Here is an 8,638-nt window from a genome sequence, read left to right as displayed (position 1 = left end):
TGCTTCAAGGTTGAACCTGGTTTCTAAGCCAGACATCTCTCTTAACCCACCTATTTCCTCCATTCCACTAGTACTGGAGTGTTTTGAAAAGTAAGGACCAAAATATCTTTATGACTTTGTTCATCTATCTGGCCAAAGCAGTTTTGCTTCCAGGCTCCCATGGCTCTGTTGGTGCAAAGGACACAGGGGCATTTGCACTGCTCCTGAATTAGCTTTCACTTAATGCAGAAAATACCTTCCACTCTAGCTGCCCTCTCTGCACCATGGGTTTACAGTGCTGGGACCTGGCAGTGTACCTGCTTTCCTAAGGAGTAATTTGTGTGTGGGTATCTATAGGTATATCCAGATATTTATCCGTATTCTTGGAGGGTCAAATGTTTGCTGGTGGAAGCATCAAATATGGATTTTAAATGTAGTATTCTATCCTGTCATAAAACATCACTGTTTAGGTCACTTCTCCTGTGGACTGACTGTCTGTTCCCACTATCACCTTTTTTTTAATTTCACTCTTTTTGAAAAGTTCTCTGTGTAAGTAAGTATTCCTATTCTTGGACCTCTAGCCCAATTGCTGTTCTGTTGCTCCCAGGCTCCGGGATGCTGCTCCCAAACTGCCTCCCCTCCGCCCTCCTTGGCCTTGCTGAAGGCCTTTGGTTCCTAACTTCCTGAACAACTTTCCCTTTACCTAAATGAAACCCACTAAGATTCTGAAACGGTGCTCTTGACTGCAGTAGTATTGATTAACAAGAATGGAACAAGTTCAGAGTAAAAAGGATTGGGAGGTGATAAAAAACAGAAGTGGTGAAAGATGTGTTTGGGTCCAATATTTGAAAAGAGAATCTAGAGAATCTTGATTCTATGTTTGTATTGGTAGTGTCCTTTTTAACTTGCTCTCAGCAAAATATCTACTTATGGGAGGTTTTTGTTCGCAAGAATGATTGTACTTATTGACACTCTCAGAAATTCTCCCATGGTTGTTGGATGAATTCTGCAAGATTTGTTTATCTAATCAATTTGCAGTTTGATTTGTTTCTCCTTCTTACAAAACTGAATTGTCCAAACAGGATGTTAGACCATTATGAGGTGATGTCAGGGGCCAATCATGCACTACAAATAAATTACGGTTAGAGTGAAAAATTCATGGATAGCCTATATCTGACTGGACAATGAATGATATGAACCTTCTCCTTCCTTCCACATGTCCGTTTTCAGCATTTCTTTAATGATGTGTTCTTATGTCATAAAAACAGATATATATTTTGACATATATCCTTTTCAGCATGTAAAATTCCATGGATATACCTGCAAACAGATTTAGCTCTTAAAGGAAACTAGATTGTTAATATTCCTTAAGCAGTTGGTTTTTGGAACACTGAAACAGATTATTTCTAAAACACAGTTAGCCAAAGTAAACAAGAGAAGGATTTAGAGATTAAAAAAAAACGCAAGACTCTAGGTGATATATATGTTGCTTCCTTTTATATCCCAGATATCATGGTCCATGAAGCATTCACATAAACTCCACAGGAAGAACTTCAAATGTGAGAAATATCAGATATACGCAGCTGTTTCTAACAGATGCTCTTACCACTGACCATCATCCCTTTTTCTTGGATCAACACACAAGTCTTGGCCATGCTTCTTAGCCTGTGGCTCAGCAGTAATTGAAAATACTATGGCCAGATGGTTCTATTTTTCAGGAGGTAAGGACAGCATCATACTCCTTAGGAGGATGTAATGACTTGTTTATAGGGACATTACATTTTTTAAGAGCAAAAGGAAATACTGGTGTGGATACTAGAGTTATGTGGTGGTCTGTGTATGGCAAATAATATCTTCTCACCTTATAGAGATTATTATTCTTGTTCTGAAAATCTTGAAATAAAAAATTAATGTAGAAAAGCAAACGAAAAAAGAGTAAAAAAGGACAGATGAAAATTGAACAGAATTACTGCTAACACTTCTTATTTATAACAAATCCCACACATCATGCTTATTGTTAATTGGAAACTAAAAAGAGAAACTCTTTAATACCCATCAGAGGGCAAAACAGAACAATCATGCTTGGGGGCAGACTTTGGAGAATAAGAACCTGTGAAAAATGGGAGACATACTTGAAGGAGCATTGGGATCACAAAAAGGAATGGAGTACACTAGAATAAAAAGAGGTTCAGAGAACATGAGGATGAGAAGACTGGGCAAGGCAGGAGAAAGGGACATTAAAAGGCAGGGAAGATTGAGCTCTACTGGGCCTCCACATTGAAGACAAGAAGAACTTCAAAGGAGAGTCAGGGAAGGGCAGTAAACAAAGGGTACGTACTCAGAATACATGAAGAAAAAGGCTGGGTTCCTGATCTAATTTATGTTTATTTTGCTGTGCAAGTGTATCAGGTCTTAGACTCTTTTCCAAATGCTAGGAACTGCAAAGGCCTCAGTCATCTTCAGAGAGTTCCATGGGAGACAGGCCTGGAGAGAAGACGGACCCAGGAGAGCTGGTTGATTTTCAAGCATCACTTCCTCCAAACTCAAGAATGGCTCATCCTGACCTGCAAGAAATCAAGCAAAAGTGGCAGGAGGCCTGCATGGATGAGTGAGGAGGTCCTAACCAAAATCAAACATAGAAAGAACTCACACAAGAGGAGTTAGCAGGGACAGATGACCCAGGAGGAAAACAGAGACACTGTTTGAGCATATGGGGATGGAGTTTGGAAAGCTAAAGGTCCTCTGGAGCTCAATCTGGCAAGGGATGCGAAGGGCAACAGGAAGGACTTCTAGAAATACAGCAGCAGCAAAAGGATGACTAGAGAAAATGTGGGCCCTCTGCTGACTGGGACACAGGCACTAGTGACACAGGACATGAAAAAGGCTGAGGTACCCAATGCCTTCTATACCTTGGTCTTTATTGGCAATACTTCCCCTTAGGAATCCCAGGCCCTGGAGACGAGTGGGAAAGTTTGGAGCAAGGAAGACTTATCCTTGGTGGAGGAGGATCAGGTTAGGGAACTTTTAAACAAACTGGATGTACACAAGTCCATGGGCCCTGATGGATGCACTTCTAAGTGCTAGAGATCTGGACAATGTCTTTTGAGAGGCCATTCTCAGTTATCTTTGAAATGCTGCGGAGACTGAAGGTGGTTCTGGAAGACTGGAAGAGAGCAAATGTCACTCCTCACTTCAAAAGAGCAAGCAGGATGATCCCGGGAACTACAGGCTGGTCACCTTCACCTCAATCCCTAGGAGGGTAATGAAGCAACTAATCCTAGAAATCATTTCCAAACATATGAAAGACAAGAAGGTGATTTGGAGTAGTCAGCATGTATTTACAAAGAAGAAATGCTTAACCTACCTGATAGCCTTCTATAACCAGATGACTGGTTTGATGGATGAGGGGTGAGAATTGGATGCTGTGAATCTCAGCTTTAGGACTTTTAAGGTTTGACACTTGCTCTTGTAACATCGTCATAGACAAACTGAGGAAGAATGGAATATATAAGTGCGCGGTGAGGTGGACTGAAAACCAGCTGAACTGCTGGGCTCAGAGGCTTGAGATTAGCAGCACAAAGTGTCCCTGGAGACCAGTTACTAGCAGAGTACAACAGGGGTTGATATTGAGGCAGTGCTGTTTAACATGTCATTAATGACCTAGAAGATGGGACAGAGTGCACCCTCAGTAAGTTTTCAGGTGATACAGAACTGGGAGGAGTGGTTGACACCCCAGATGGGTATGCTACCATTCAGAAGGACCTTGCCAGGTTGGAGCAACGGGCAGAGAGGAACCTCATGAAGTTTAACAAAGGCATATGCAGGGTCCTGCCGCTGGGGAGGAATAACCCCGTGCACTAGTACAGGCTGGAGACCAACCAGCTGGAAAGAAGCTTTGCAGAGAAGTACCTGGGGTCCTGGTGGACATCGACCATCAGCCAGCAGCATGCCCTTGTGACAAAGATGGTCAATGCAGCCTGGGCTGAATTAGGAAGTGAGTTGCCAGTACAAGGAAGTCATGAACGCGCTGGACTGAGTCCAGGGAAAGGAGCACAAAGACGATTAAGGGACCAAAGCATCTCTCATATGGGGGAAGCCTGAGAAAGCTGGGACTGTTAAGTCTGGAGAACAGAAGGCTCAGGGAGAGCTCATCAATATGTGCAAATACCTGATGGGAGAGATTAAGAAGAGAGCGAGACTCTTCTGAGTGGTGCCCAGTGACAGGATGAGAGGTAATGGGCACAAAATGAGAAACAGGAAATTCCACTTAAATGTAAGAAAAACCTTTTCTACTGTGAGAGTAATTGAACACTGGAACAGGTTGCCCAGAGAGATTGTGAATTCTCCATCCTTGGAAATATTCATAACCAGACTGGACATGATCCTGTGCACCTGCTCTGTGAGACCCTGCTTGAGCATGGGGTTGGACTAGATGATATCCAGAGGTCCCTTCCAATCCCAGCTATTCTGTGATTCTGCAAAATTGTTTCCTCAGGCTTTGTAAATTTGGAGGTAAAGTATCAGCATGCTTAAAGTATTGTACAGGCTTATAGGTTAGTGAGGATCACTAGTGATCCCTCACTAACCTAAAACGGGGGATCACTTCCCCAGGAAAATCTATAATTAAATATATATATAAAAAATATAATAGCATAAAATAAATATAAATATTATAATTTACAATATATAATTAAATTATTATCATAGATCTTGCAATATTGTAAGTGACATTTAAAAAAAAGCCCTTGCATATTCTTCTACAGAAAGATTTCTATGAAGATCAAAGGTACTGAAGGCTCTTTCCTCACAGATTTGTACTTTGAGGTTTTACCGCAAGATCTAGGTTAAACTTTTCCCACTGCTTGGACATTTATAAAATTTCTGGTGCCTAATTTTTCTGGTGTCTAATTTGCTGAGATACTGTACCAGACAAGAACTTGTACTGTGGCTAGGCTGGAACTGCATAAAGTTGGTTGCTTTATGTATGCTGATAATGGAGAATGTGCTGATAAGCTAGGCCTCTCTCTGTCCTCTACAAGCCAGAGTTTGCCTCAAAATTTGCAAGAATGTGCTCTGAGACTTGAATAAAATTCAGAACTCACTCAGGCAGGCAGACTGATGGCAGAGAGCAATTGCATAGACTTTGGAGCTTTCAAACAGGAGGAAGATGCAAGAAGAAGACAATATTTGCATAAGAATAAATATACTTGGCAATAATATCCACATTTCTTCGATTTTGTTCAAAGAAAATGAACAAAAAAGAATTTTAACAAAGGGTTACTTACAGAAATCCAACATCCTGCCTGGCCTTTGAGGCAGACTTTTCATCGTTTAAGTTATTATTAAAAACAAAAACATCATTTCAAAGACATGCAATTCCTATTGAAGCATACTACCTTTAAAATAAGGTATTTAACAGAGCAGTTTCAGAGTGCAAATGCATGAACAGGTGAAATCATTATGCACAGGTCAAACTTCCTCCCTCCTTTATTTCCATATTTTCAAAAAGGAAAATGCACACTATCAAAAGAAAGCTAATTTGTTCTTGCATTCATTTTGCTCAGAACCTCAACTAATCATTCTGACCAGAAGTAGTAATAGTACAGTGAATTAGTAAATGTGTACCTGGAAAAAATAAAAAAACCCACAGAAGCTGTGAAATAGTATTCCAGCAGATTTTAAACAGTTTTAACTGGAGTTCAGTAGACAATCTGTTTTGCCTTCTGAAGATGCAAGCCTAAATTTACAGTTTTCTATCTCCAAAGTTTATGTAAACTGTATTTCTCAACAAAAACTCTCATGGTTTAGGAGGAACCTGAAAAGTTTGTGTAGGTGTTAAATGCTTATGCAGAGATAATAGTAAAGAAAACTTTAGTGGTTTTGGTTTGGACAATCTCAAAACTAATATTAATATCACTACAGCTTAACACACTAATTCTTTTTAGCAATGATCTAAATATATATACTTTTTATCAGTTTAAAATTACATAAGATTCTTTGTATTTCATGACTTGCTATCCTAGCAGCAAGTCTCATATCTAGAAACCCTGCGGCCTTTTAGAACACTTGAGAAGGAAGTTGCTTTTTAAATTAATATTTCTCAGTCTGCAACAAAGCTACCCTCAAACACTGTTAATTAAATTCATAAATATTTTGCCAAAATGACGAATGAACTGAGAGCAGCACATGGGAATAGTGCATGGGAGGTTTTCTTTTTTTTTTCTTTTTCTTTTTAAACACAGTATCCCAGTATGTCCAAAGCATTTGATCAAATCTGCAGGATGTATCATGCCTCTGAGGCAACATGATGAGCCATCTTTGAGGAGGTGGCAGATTTGCACCAGCTTAGGAATACTGCTCTTTGCGAGTCATTGTAGTTCATACTAAGAGGGCAGACCAGGACCACATCCTCCATCACTTTAAACTAGCACAGCTACAGATGTCCCCTTGTTCAGGAAACCATATCCTTTACTCTTTGCCTCCCCACTAAGCTTACTATACATTCTCAAAAGAAACCTTGTGGCAGGGGTTGACTAGAGAACTATTTATATAGAAGACCTTCCCCTATCTAATTTTTCTCCACCAGGCTCTCAAAGAATCTACTGAAAGTATCTGGAACTTTGTATTTCAAGCCAGGCATCAGCCAGTGTGTTAAGTTCCATGCGCTTTCAAAAGCTTCTCATTGCTCTTATCAGCTTCAGATTCTCATAAGGGAGAAGCCCCTTATCCCCATATGGATGAGCAAGCAGGACAGAACGCTGTCCCAGAGGGCCTGGCAGAAAGCTGGCCCTTCTCTAAACTTACTTGGGCCAGCTTGGCATTTTCAACACACTATTGTTCAAGGACTTCTCATTCATCAGTATAATTTGCAGTAGCAGAGTAAATACCCTTTATGCATTGCATTTATATATTAACAATTATTGAACACATTTTACAGCTTACAGAAGATGCCTCAGAAAGGTTTGTTTACTTGTAGCCATTGACCCTAACAGCTATTGCAAAACATGTAGCATGTCAACATAACCTCCCAGGCAAATACCTTCTAGGACAAAAGATAAGTTTTACTACTTTAGCTCAGTACATCTTCAAAACTAGAAAAAGTTTTATACACTTTGATTATTTTGCTCAGTTTTCTATTGAAGACAGGCCCTTAATCTTCCTAAATTCACTGCCTTATCATATTTTAATGTGAAATACTGTTTTGCATAAGCTGTTTCTGTCCTGGAAGATAGATGCAGTTCAACCAAATAAGAATTCATTAAGTATTTCGGTTGGCTAATAATTATCTGGCTAGACTAGTCTTATGACAATGTCAAAAATTCAGTATTACAATTCAAATCATGGCTAACAAGTGATTATGTAACTTCTTGAGAGTGAAGAGATCTTAAGTCAATACAGATTTGATCATTTGACTCTAACTACAGGATCAGACAGAAAAATGAAAAGCTCATTGCCACTTTCAGCTACAAGTCAGACTGGGACAATTTGTGATAGATAAATTTGAATATTAAAGTTGTTTGCTTTGAAAAACCAATCATAAGGGAGTTTTGCTAAGAAAACACTAAAACTAGTGTAAAGGCAGGTTGCCAACTATCATAATTTAAGTAGGAACTAACAGGTTACAAATGCACTGTTGGCGCCAGAATGCACTGATTCTTATATGCAGAGTTATGACCAACTTATCACTTTCATTTTTAAACTGTACTTTTAACTTAAATTTAGTCAACAGTTATTCCTCCTGCCACAGTATGTGAGGTCCCAGCTTTTCCGGCAATAAGATGGCTTTAAATCTCCATATCCCAAATTCTCATACATAAGTAGAGCTCCCTCAAAGCCTAGAGCTCCCTCAAAGCCTAATTCTTCTAAAATTTCATAGCATTATGGTGACCAGATTTTTTTTTTAAAAAAAACCTGTGACTGAGCTCTGAGCTCTCTGTTCAGCTTGTGCTACTGGTCAAGAGTCCTGAGGATTTAACACATGTGCTATGGCTACACTTCTTCCAAACTAGAAAAAACTTGCACCTGACAAGCTGAGAACGCAGACAGGGGAGCACAAGTCACTTTGTGTCCTTCCACAGCATACCTGGCCAGATGAATGGAGTTAAATTAAAAATGGTTAATGCAATGCATGTTTGCCTATTACACCATCAGCAGAAGAGATGAATTGACATTTCTGACCTCAGCTAAAAATGCACATGAATTACAAAATGTTCAATAAATGTGAAATGCAACAGAAGGGCTAGCAAGATTCTTCACATGAATCCCCCCAAAAAGGGAAACATCTCAGTCAGAGGAACTGTTAATACATACTCTGATAAAATAAAGACAAGACTAGATACCTAGTAATGAGAAAGAGACTCTTCTTAACTGGGAACTAATCCAAATCCAGTGGAGGCTGTAGCAGCCACACTTTATTACTAGACAGGGCCTGGCAGCGGTAGTTGCTGGGTAACTGCTGGCATAGCCCAGATTCCTATGGCAGCCCACCTGACATGGGGAAAAACAGCACTTTCAGTTACTTCCAGGTGCACACCTATCCTGGAAATAGCAATCCTACCCTGCCGCATTCAAGCCCACTGAAAAAAACTTCCAGATTAAAAAGAAAACAGTAAAAGCTGCCAAGCCTTATCACCCTATTGGCTAGATCAAGTCACCAACA

Source organism: Dromaius novaehollandiae, chromosome Z (genome assembly GCF_036370855.1).
Source record: "Dromaius novaehollandiae isolate bDroNov1 chromosome Z, bDroNov1.hap1, whole genome shotgun sequence".
In the NCBI taxonomy this organism is placed as follows: domain Eukaryota; kingdom Metazoa; phylum Chordata; class Aves; order Casuariiformes; family Dromaiidae; genus Dromaius; species Dromaius novaehollandiae.
Note: the sequence above shows the minus strand (reverse complement) of the source record.